Here is a 12,577-nt window from a genome sequence, read left to right as displayed (position 1 = left end):
TTGGATAATTACAACTCTTTCTAAATAGAATGTGCATTGTCACACCTTCTTTATATGAGAGAACTATATATTAATAGATTATTGAGTTTTCACTCTTCCTTTATAATATTTTTTAGTTACTAATACTATTATTAATTATAAAGTAATTATAATTTATTTTGTTATTCTCTTTTAATTAATAATAATAAATATTAATTAACAAACTGCAAAATTAGAAAATTATAATTAATTCAATAATCATAATAATAAAATGGTGTGACAATAATATAAAATAAATTAAATAAATAATTAGATAAATAAATTTGTACATGCCATATCATCAATAAAATCATGTCCACACGAATTAATTCATCATCTTTCTTACTGTTAGTAGACTCCCACATCCTACAAAGTCTAATTCTTATGATCCAACTTTCATTGTTATTCTTCAAGTCTTCAAAAAAAGAATACATCATGATATAAACTTTAAAGAATGCTTAAGAAATAACACAAATTTGTAAGAAGAAAATGTTGAGTGAAAATAATAAAACAATATTCTTTAAATATACGAACTCATCTAGTGGTATGAAATTGCTAGTTTTGATATTAAATTGAATGACTGATAAAGTTATACATTTAATTTCAAAATAAATTAGTCCATTTGATTCTGGTTGAAGCTGATAAAATGAAACCGGCCCTCTGCTTCTAGTGAACTTATTAGGCAGAGAAAGGAAGAGACAAAGAGGGGTTAAAGACAAAGTAAAGTTATTATTAATTGCATAAAGTAATACATTTATTTTCTTTATTTTAATAAATAAATAATATTTAATATTTTTTTTGTAACAAATAATATTTATTTTCTTAATCCAATTATTTTATTAGTTTTTTTTTGTCCCGAAACTGAAGGCTTCCTAATTACCAAAGAAAAGAGACTCTCTCATATCAAAGTGAGCACTTCACACTTGTCTTCCATGTCTTTTTCTCCTAACTGCATTTATACTCTTTCGACCAAAAATTGAACTACTCTTCTCATCTTATTATTATTTTATTTTTTAAGTAGTGAAAAAGTGAATTGTTATTAGTTTATTAACAGAAAAAAGAATACACATTAAAGTTTAAAACAATACTTTTTTTAAAATTTGAATAAAGAAAAAAACAGTAAAATCTATTTAGCCGGTTGAAGTGAAAAGTGGGAAAATCCACTATAGTGTTGGGTTGGAGATGTTTTTGGTGTTAAAATATAGATTACACCAAATCTATTTTTATTAATTTTTAATATATAAATAATATACTAGAAATTTATATGGATTATAAAAATTATACTAATATTAGTATATTAGTGAATCAGCTGATTTGGGAATAGAAATTTATATAGATTATTAATTTTGTGCAAGATACAAAATTGAAGAAGACGAAGATGGAGAAAGAAGCAGAGACAGTATTACGAAGTAAAATATACATAGTCTTCTCATCTTCTCACTCCCACACTCTCTTTCTATTCAATTTTAGCAATTGTCATCCATCCATGTGTCAGATTAGAAATTATCAAATCCAAAAACAAAAAATCTATGATTTATGTTGCATGCTCAAAATAAAAATCTTGATATTGAAAATAAATCATTAGAGAAAATAAGAATAAATCAAAAAAATTAAGAGAAGAGAGATTAGGTTATACATATTGATTTGAAAATAGTAAAAATTTCCTTGAACCAAAATACAGACACCACAGAAATCTCACCTGAAGGATGTAATTTTTCCAAGATTAATTTCGTCCAAGTGTAGCAGAAGAGGCCATGAAAAATGGTGATTTTTTTTAATTGAATGGAGAGGGATAAACCTCTAAAAGAAAATGATGGAAAAGAGAATACGGTACATTACTCTAAAATAAAATTGCAAAAATACATTTAAGATCATTAAAATCTATTAATGTGTTTAAACAAATAAATTAGAAATAATAAGAATAAATCAAAAAATTAGAAAATGAGAGATTAGAAAAGAATCACAATTAGGCTGCCACATCAACTCTTAAAAACATTCCTTTATATATATATTGATTTGTCGTTTCAAAAATTCTAATGTAATCTATCAATCTCTTTTAAGTGATGATAAAATTAGTTTAATTAACTAATAAGATATCTCTATTCAATATTAATTAATCAAGCAATATTATTCACTTCAAGTGAAACTCATAGAATTAATGGAATATTTCAATTTCACATCTTTTTTATGTTACGCAATTCTAAGTCTGATTTTATTATTTCTCTCAAGTGTAAAATCTAAAATCTTTATACTAATTAATAGTGTAAGCATTAACAAGATGATAATTAATGCAAAATTGTAATAGCAAGAGTGAACATGTAAATAATCTAAAAATTTTATTTCATCATTTAAAATAGTTTCATAAACACTCTAGAAAAGAATTTAGTTCATAATGACAAACATATTCACAGCAATAATCATGTTCATAATCATACAACTAAGAATAAAGAAGACAAAGAATAAAAGGACTCTAATGATAGTTGATGATGATTACTTGGAATCTCTTTCTCTTGCTCTTTAATGAATTTTCTAATATCAAAGTTGTATTCTGTATCTCTCCAGTTGTTAAAAGTCGAATTGCATTATTTTTTTTATAGGCCGAAAAAGATATTAATGATGTTAATTTAGGGCCAGTTTGACACAGTTGTGATGTGTGGAAAAGCAGTTGTAGGTGTGCGCTGTGAGAAAAAACAGCTCCAGCAAAACTGTGGAAAAGAAAAATTGAACAGAGTGTTTGGTAAATTATATATTTGAAGTATTGTGATTTGTTAAGATTCTATTATAAATGATAATGTTATAATTTAGTTCATTATAATAATAAATATATAAAAAGTTATGTTATATATTTTTTTTTTATTTTTTATATATTTTTAATTATTTTCTCCTAAAAATATAAATTTATATGCATTTGATAAAAATAAATTATAGTATTTTAAAATATATTTTCGCAAATAAAAATAAAAAAAATTAAATATATAAGAAATTCAAGGTTGAAGTAGAATGTTAATATTAAAAATATATAATATAAAATATTTTTCAAGATAAAATAAAAAAAAAAGAAATTTAAATATTATTTAATTTATTATATTTATTGATTTTTAATATATAATAATTAAGTAAATATTTTTTTAGTACAAATAAATTTATTAGTCTTTTAATAAAAATAACTTTTTCAACAAGTTGGGTTGTATCACCTTTGGCTTTTAGCAGTAGCTTCTCCATAAAGTTGGGTTATTCACCATACACTTTTTGATCACAGCTTTTTCAAAAAGCATCTTTTAGCTTTTCTAAATGTTTTGCCAAACTTAGAATTTAAATTTTGAAATTACGTCATGTGATATGTCACCAAAGGCGAGGCGACATGTCGCCTGGACTTTATCTTCAAGATGCCTATCTTTTTTATCTGCCATGTGAGAAAATTAGTTTATTTCGTAAATTGGGCGAGATGTCATGTGGAACACCAAATTTAATCCTTTTCTTTTCCATAACTGGCGCTACAACACCACAAGCACGATGCTATAGCACCACAATTAAGTTTTTGTCATTTTGCTTGATTCTCGACTCGCTCGCTTTCTAGTTTCGACACTTTAAATACATACAGTATACTCTAAATTTGTATAATTTCATCATTGTATGCTCAATACTGCACACTACAGAAAATACATTAAATCTATACAAAATTTTAAAAAATAAATATTAAACCATTTAATAAATTACTAGGAATGAGTGCATAATTGTGCACTCATCGCAACTTCAAACTTGAACTATTGATTGCCTTCATGGAATGACAAAAATAAAACTAAAATAAAAAAGTAACAATTCAATTATTGGATGACAGATCAAAAACCTTAGAGCAATGACAATTTATCTCAATATACTAAACTCTTTCAATTATTCAACATGCACTTCAAACTAAGGACTAAAATTTTAATCCATTAAACTTAATTTTCAATATTATTTTATTATTAAAGTGTGTGTATGTCAATCCTACAAATTCTATTTACATATGATTCACGTGTTTACAGACTTTCCATACCACAAAACAATCAAGATAATTATAGGCTTGCATAACTAATTCATCTCCACTAATGTAAACCAAAATTATATTGATTAAAAAGACTTTATAGGCATATATCGTTAGGCTTAGGGAAATGATTGATGAGAATGTCATTTATGCTAATTTCACACCATAAACTTGCAAAACAACTAATCAGTATAAAACCTTCATCGTATATCCCTTTTCCTTCTTCAATATTTTTCATTCAATGCATTTATTTTGGACAATTAAAGATAATCCTTTAAATTTTTCTCTTGTTATTAATATCTTTTGACCATGAATTCTTTTTTTGAAGCTGTTGACAAAGAAATTAGCCAACTGACTTGGAATCTAATAAATGCTGGTTAATCATTAATAAAGAGGTTAGAATAATAAATAAATAAATAAAAAATAGAATTTATAGAGGTTCACCCCTTTTTAGGTGGGTAAATACCTACTCCCCTTAGTTGTATTACTTGTGAGATAATATCGGGAAGATCACCAAAAAAGACAAGGTGATTTCTAGCTACGACTTTCAAAGTGTTTACAGATATCTCTCAACAAAGTACTCTCAGATGCGTACATATGAGTATGGCTCTCAGTTTTTCGGTCCCCTCCCCTTGTCATTGCCTTCACTATTTATAGGGAGAGAGTTGTTACATATGGCTCTGTAAAAGGAGTAAGTAAATAATAAACATCCCTGTTTTCTAGGATACAATTATGATCTAATAAAGCTCTTTTATTCTTGGATAGATTTGTTGGATCTGAGTTTGTAAGATTTAGTTGTAGATATTTGAGGAAGCTTGATGAAGACGAAATAAAGGATCGAGTATCTCTGTCCGGTACCCCTGGCAGTGCAAGATTTGGCCAGCATGTGGGTCATCCAGTCAAATCCCTTGACACTTGTCTTCTTTACGAATTTGGCTTGTACAATCACCCTTGCAAGGTGTTGTCCCATTTTATCTGGCCGATAGATTGAGTATCTGGCCAGAAGCTGTAGGGGACATTTTGGCCAGCGTATGGCTGTTACCCCTTATGTAGACCTGCCAGACATATTTTTGCCTGGATGTTTTTGCCAGGTCAATGAGATAGCTAGACTATGCCACGTGTAAGAGCCACGTTAGCTTTGTAAACTTTGGGATAATATTTCCCCCCAAGTCCCCTTACGAGCATCTGTACAGATGGGGGCTTTATATACCTGTTCGGGTGCTAGCAGGCATGTGGGTTTCACGTGCTTAGTACCTTGACGGTTGTGACTGTCACACTTCTGTCTCTTCAACTAAATTTTAATTGTTAGCTCTTCATTATGGCAGTTTAAAAACATGCTTTGTGGGAAACGTGCTGACAGTTACACATTCATGATTACCCCTTTTTGCTCTTTCCACTTCCCCATAATACTTTTAGTGGGAATTAATTTCCCATTCAATTGTGTTTTTTTTTGGGGAAATAAAATTGGCTTATATAAAGGCCATTTCTCCTCTTTTAAACCTTTCACGTTCATTTATTACATTGAAAGAAATTCTCAAAGAAAGAAAACCAGAAGAAACTCCAAGAAAACTCGAAGCCTTTTTGCCATTTTCCCACCGTTGTGCAAAGGAAAACCATCATCCTCGCTGTCTCCATCCAGACCTTGAATCAAAATCCCTCAGTGATTAAGTCCCTCTATCTATTCTCTCTTTTTTTTTTTTTAGAAATTTATGTTTCTGCAATGAATATCTTTTTTTTTTTGCCATTGTTGGATGCAAAAAAGCTGCACACTGTGGTTTTAGAGAGACCCCAACTTCAATAGTTACATGGGTACAATAAGATAGATGGATGTAGGACTTTTAGGGAAGAAAGGTTGAATCTTGGTACTGTTTACTTCATTTTGGACTATGGGTCTTGAAGAACATGAAGAACTTGGATTTAATGGCTTCTTTTGGTAGAATAGGCTATTTTAGACCTGTCAGGAACCCTAGCTGGCCTATTTGAGGTGTTTTCACCTTGGCCAACAGGTTATATGCTGCCCGAATATTTGTATGTTATCCAAATGTTCACTTCCCTTTCCTTTTTGCATAGATGAACTTGCACGACTGCTGAGGAGGTGAACACCGGATAGACCCAGACTTGCTTGAGCTTCTCTTTGAAGACTAGCCCGTACCCCAGGCAAGTAATCTTCATCTGGTCATTCTTCGACCTGCTCTTCAAGCAGCTTCTCTGACTTAGAAGTCAGTATTGGTTCTCCTAAACTTGAAATCCAACACCACCACCACTCTGAAAAAGATTAGAGGAGAGACATACGAGTGGTTCATTTGGGAACTGAACTAGGGTTGGAGGAAATTCCTTCTAGCCTCATGGACGTATATAGTCTGGCCAGGTGTTCCAAACACCCTGCTAGATGGACGTAGGTTGTCCTTCATGAAGAACCATCTTAGGTTGAAGTTGCTGTTACCCTTGCACGGTACATTGACTAGGATCCAAATCAGGCACGAACCAAGCAAACATACAGCGTAACCCCTTCCACTGACCCTTACCTTGCTGACCTAATGGCAAGGGGGTGAGCTACACGGCCCAATCAAGTTGCAAGGCCTGCTGAGGAGGCTGAGATGCCTATTGAAGAGCTCGAGAGGCCTGAGGAGCATACTAAGGGGCCTACTGAGCCCAAGGAAAGGGCACGACTTGCTAGGAGGCATGTCAGGGAGTGTGACATCCGCACAGACAACCCCATGGGGAGTTACACTGAGGCTAGGGAGCCTCTGAATGTGGCTGGACTACCATCTCAACTAGGAATAGACCATGCTGAGGAGGAGTTGGAGGCTCCAGAGCCTTTGCCTAAAAGAGGGGAGCCCCTTATCAACACTTATTGAGGAAATGTTTAAAAACCTTGTGATTAAAGGTTTGGTCAGCGGCCTCAATATTGATCTTCCAGGTGAAGCGTACCTGGAAAATGCCCCTCTAAAGAAATGGATGACATGGTTAGGTCCCCACGCTAATTAGGGGGATATCTTGTCGCTCCACTCATATTTCTACGATATTGCCAACTACTATGGGATTTGCGCGGTGCTATTGTCACCAAAGGGGATAAAGTATCTATCCACCGTCTTCGTGTTGTACGCACAGATGGGCTGGCCACAACCTTCACCATTTGAGATCAGTTGGTACTTCGACTTAAAGCCCAACCCTGGCCAGGCCCGGTCGAGATACTTCTATTTCAGCTAGGTGGGCTTCATCTGGTTGAGTGGCACAAAAATTACTGCCATGTCCAAGATCGATGGTTATGCCAAGAACTATTTCATGATTTACGATGCAGAGGGTGTGTGACATTATTTCATAAGGGTTCCCACCTTTGACTTACCAATTCCCATCATGCAGCTCAGGGACAGAGCTAATCACATCCTCTCGTTGCCCGCCTCAAGATGGAACATATGCAAATTGGCGACGAGAGAGAACTTCATAAAGTATTGTTATACTCAAAATTTGGCTGGAGGACATGTGTCAAGATAAAGGGAATATGAATCGATGCAATTGCTTCTTATGGAATAACTCATTAATTACGTAAGTATCAGAGTATATTTATAACCCGCTGGTCTTAGGCGAGGAATCAATGTACAAACTAGAACTTAGTATATAAGCGAGAAACCATATGTTGCTAAATGCGAATAGTGAGGCACTAAAGAAAGCAACATGTATCTATCGTGAAAGTCCTTAGCGTACAATGAACAAACTAAGTGTAAAAGTCAGATCGGCTCAAGAACAAGTAAGTGAGGTGGCCGTCTCGTTATGGGAAGACTTCATATAACTTCATTCCATTAGGGTCAGCGAGGCTTACAATCCTGGCAAGCCAGAAGATAGCATTCAAGTGAGCCTCGAACAATTCTTTGAGGATAAGAGCCGCGATCGACACCAGACATAGATCGTCGACCTCGGAAGGAAGAATGGCCTCAACTCGTGATTAGGATCGCTGTAACCAAGTTCCTGTCGAGACATCTGCAGATATAATAATTAAAGACGTGTTTAATACACGATTGTTTTGACACAGTAAAAACGGAAAAATCACAGCTATATGATTTCCAAATCATAAACCGCATTTACACTACGTGATATGTAATCAAATCCCACAATTTTAGGGATGATTGTTGTAAAGATATTTCAGTCAACTTTGTAATTCATTGTCCACTATGTAATTATAAATAGTGACAAAGATGATCGAAAAAGGGACGAAAAAACTCATACGAAAGAGTTCCTAAAAAAGTAATCAGAAATAAGATTGACTCATGGACTATGTAGAATTTTAACTGCAAAATCACGTAAAAAATATTGTGTTCATATCTTTATTTCTATAGCTTTTATTTTTCTATGTGAAATTACTATTGTGAGGCTCAAATTTAGTTAACAAAAATCTTCGTTAACAATTATGACCTCTACTCTTCCCCGGGCAAGCCTCAAGGTTCACCTGATAAACTTTCTACGAAGAAGAAATCAAGAACCAAGAGGAAATACACTGAGACCGAGGCTCTCTCTAATAACATTTTTGAGAAGAAAAAATCAGAGACCAAGAGGGAGAGAGCTGCTTGAAAAAGAGTTGAGCGGGGGGAGTCTTTGAATGAGGCCCCAGTTGTGATTAGGACCCAAGAGTCTGCACCTGCCAGGACTGTCCGTCCAACAATTATTAAGTGCAAGGGCAAGGGTAATGCCATTGAAAGTGAGGACTCTTCTTCTTTAGATAATGATTGCAACATTTGGTACAACCCTTCTCGGGGTGATGCCTCCGAGCATACTGAGGGTAGAAATTTTTTATTTTATGCTGAACTAGTGTCTATTGAAATCAATTTTTGACCAATACATTGTTGGATATTATTTTACCAGGATCTTAGATCTACTCACAAGTATGTTGATTAACACCTTAAATATGAACTTTCTAAAACGATGAAATAAACACATATAAAGTTTAGTAAACATTACATTGGGTGCAGCGGAATATAATGACTCCTTCCGTTCAGATATCTAGCCCTTGATTCCTTTTTGTAGCAGAGCATTATCAATATCTGAACATGGATCTCTTTCTCTGATTCTTTAGTGCTGAAACTCCTTCTTGCTGAAAGTCTTTCTTCATGATCTTCCTCACTATGATTGAGGTATCACTTGCTGTGTGTGGGCACTACTCTAACACTAAGAATTTCGAAATCTTTAGGAAGAAGAGAGAGAGGGAGTGGTCGGCCAAAGATAGGGAGAGAGAGAGGCTCAGTTTTTCTGAATGAGAAGTCAGAAGAAAAAGTGTAATTTTCCTGAAGCCTTCACTATCTATTTATAGCATTCCACTAGGGTTAGATTTGAATTATTTGGCATTAAAATAATGAAAATATCAGAGGGAAAACCCTACAAAAGTGGCCGGCCATGCAATGTGGATTTGGGCCTCACTTTTTGCAATTTTGCAGTTTTATCTTTTCTGCATCTGATTTTCTCAAAAAAGCCAATTTTCAAATTCAACCATTTAAATGTCAATTCTAACTATTTAATAACTGTAAATAATTATTAAATAATATTGTCATTTATCATATTTATTAATTGAACCATACAAAGTATCATAATTAACAAATATGCCCCTAAAACTCTTTCTATACAATTTCGCCCTTACTTAGTGAAAAATTCACAAATAGACATAGTCTAATTTGAGAATTATAATTGATTAATCAAAACCAATTATATGAGTCTTACAAGCAATATTATCTCAACTAGTGGGGGGACCATGGGTCTATATAACCGAGCTTCCAATAAGCAGATCAAGAATTTATAGCCTAAATTCACTACTTATTAATTCTTCGTTAAATCCACGCATAGAACTTAAAATTGCACTTTCAGTATATAGAATGCTCTATATGTTCCACCATATAGACACATCATTAGTTATCCATTTTTATAATCCTAATTTGATCAATGATCCTCTATATGAATGATCTAGACTGTAAAGGGATTAGATTACCGTTACACCCTACAATGTATTTAATCCTTAAAACACTTAACCCCGTATAAATGATATTTCAGCTTATGTGAAATGAGATCTCCACCATTTATTTTTGTTTGGTCAAACTCGAAGGAGATCATCCTTTACTTACTATTCGCCAGATAGAAGCTATAGATTCCATGTTTATGTTAGCGCTCACACTCAATTGCACTACCGTGTTCCCAAAATGTACGTATCACCCTGACCCAAAAGTAGGCTTAACTAACAAATCAAAGAACACGAATAGCCTCTTGAGATTGAGCCTAATCATAACAGGATTAAGATCATTTGATCTAGGATCAACTAGGAGATATTGACTTGAATAGATATTACGGTAGGTTTAATAAATCTAAGTCAAAGTTCAATATCGACCCCTTTCGATGCATACTCCATGCATCCAACCTGAGCTTTACTTTAACCAATGCTTTGGAAAAAACATAGCATTTCTCCAAATACAAGTAAACTCTGTTGTAGATTATCATATCCGTAAAACCCTGTGTCTGATAAATCTAGGAAACTTTATTCACATAGTCATGTTTACTCCAATGTGTTGATAGCACAATAAACATGATCAAGTATGTGAAAAGGGTTTCAGATGAATTTATACATTATGTACATATAATCATGAAATAAATCATGTGAACCATGCAACATTAAATGTTATTTCTGATCTATATTAATAAGTAAATCTGATTATATTGAAATGAGTTTAATTTAGGGCATAAAACCCAACAAACTCCCACTTGCACTAATATAAAACAAAATGTGCATTTCAAATAATCTCAACACCTTGATATACAAATCAAGTGTAGTAGTAGTAAACTCCTTGTAATAGGATATGAAAGGTTAAATTAACCACAACCTTTCCTCCACTATTACTCTTCCTTAATCACAAAATCATTGATAATGTGAAATTCCTCTCTATATGTCTACTCTCTTGGGATATTGGATTCTATATCTTTGGCAACTACTTTTGGTTAATCAGGAAAAAACACTAGTAGTTAAGGCAATTTGGAATGGTGCCAAAGATATATAGAACTTTCCTTAGACTGAATAAGTACCTTTCCTGCAACTTTAACATTCAGTCTCTCTCTGGTAGACCTAGAGACTTCAGATAGGTTTTTACACTTCTCCAAAATCACTATTCCACCCCCAGAGTAATCACCATCTTATCAGAAAGATTTTCTAGCACAAAGGCAAATTTCGAAATCTGATGAGGTGTAGTCTAAGAGTTTTAAACACACCCTTATAGACTAACATATAGTTCCTCTTCTTTATCTTAAGATTTACTTGATTGTCTTCCAATGTTCTTCTCCTGGATTAATCTGATACCTACTCATTACTCCCACTCAACAGCAGGTGTCTGGTCTAAGGCATACAAAAACATATCTAAAACCTCTCATTGTTGATTTAAGAAATTCTTTCACGGCTTTATCTTTTTTGGAATAGTTGAGACTTTTCCTTAGATAAATAAAATCTATGCCTAAGAAGTTGTGAAGCTTCTATAGATTGCCATTAGAAAGAAAATGCTTCAGCATCTTACTAAAGTAAGTTGCTAGCATTAGAGTAAGTAATTACCAGGTATACCACAAGCCATAGGTTTAGATAAACTCAAACCTATAATACTAGGAACAGGAAGTTTTGTTAAGTCCATTGAATAGACTTATAAACGAAAATTTCCTTTTATGTCCTTGTAATAGAAAACTTTAGGTTACTCCATGTGAATGGATTAAACCATAATTCTATTGGCTTTTCTTCTTAGTTTCTTATCTTGACAATCCATTACTTGTTTAAACTCACAATGGATTTTAATCACTAGTGTCTTCCAAGTCATAAGAAGGTGAGTTCCTAGAAACTCTCCTACTACGACAAGGTACCGTGAATTATGTCTAAGAAAACTAAATGGTATTAACCTCTTTGGTTGTGACAAGACAACAGAGGCAGTGGGATCATCATATGTCAAATAAGATGATAGAACACTTTTGGAATCAAGAAATAAATATCTCCTTTATTTGCTACTTTATTTTTAGACTTAGTCATTATCTTAGAAAAGTATTATTTGTTTGAACAAACACTTTCTTATCTATTGACTATGAGATGGTCCACCCCTAATCACTTAGAATAGCTGACAAACCATGGTTAACAGTTCTAGCTTTTCTTAAGATTTTGATTAGGTCATCCATGAATCTAGTAATGATTTACATTAAGTATACAACCATTACATCATTCTTAAATTGTATTACCATAGAAGGATTTAGGCAACGACTATTAACTAATCATCAATATGCAAATCAAAATTTCTGGGGAGGTAAGTTTGGATATAATTCAAAAATCAAATTAATGATCTTTGAACTGCATATCAACTAACTGTTTCTCCACCCCTATCAGTTTGCAAGATCTTTAACTACTTACCTTAATGGTTTATCACCATTGCTAGAAATTCAAAATTTTTTCAAACATTTCAAATTTCTTTGCATAAGGTATAATCTAGAGTGATCGTTTAAAGAATACAACGAAAAACTCATATCCACCCCTGAATGTAC

This window comes from Cannabis sativa, chromosome 5, assembly GCF_029168945.1.
Source record: "Cannabis sativa cultivar Pink pepper isolate KNU-18-1 chromosome 5, ASM2916894v1, whole genome shotgun sequence".
NCBI lineage: Eukaryota > Viridiplantae > Streptophyta > Magnoliopsida > Rosales > Cannabaceae > Cannabis > Cannabis sativa.
This window is presented reverse-complemented; position numbering follows the sequence as displayed.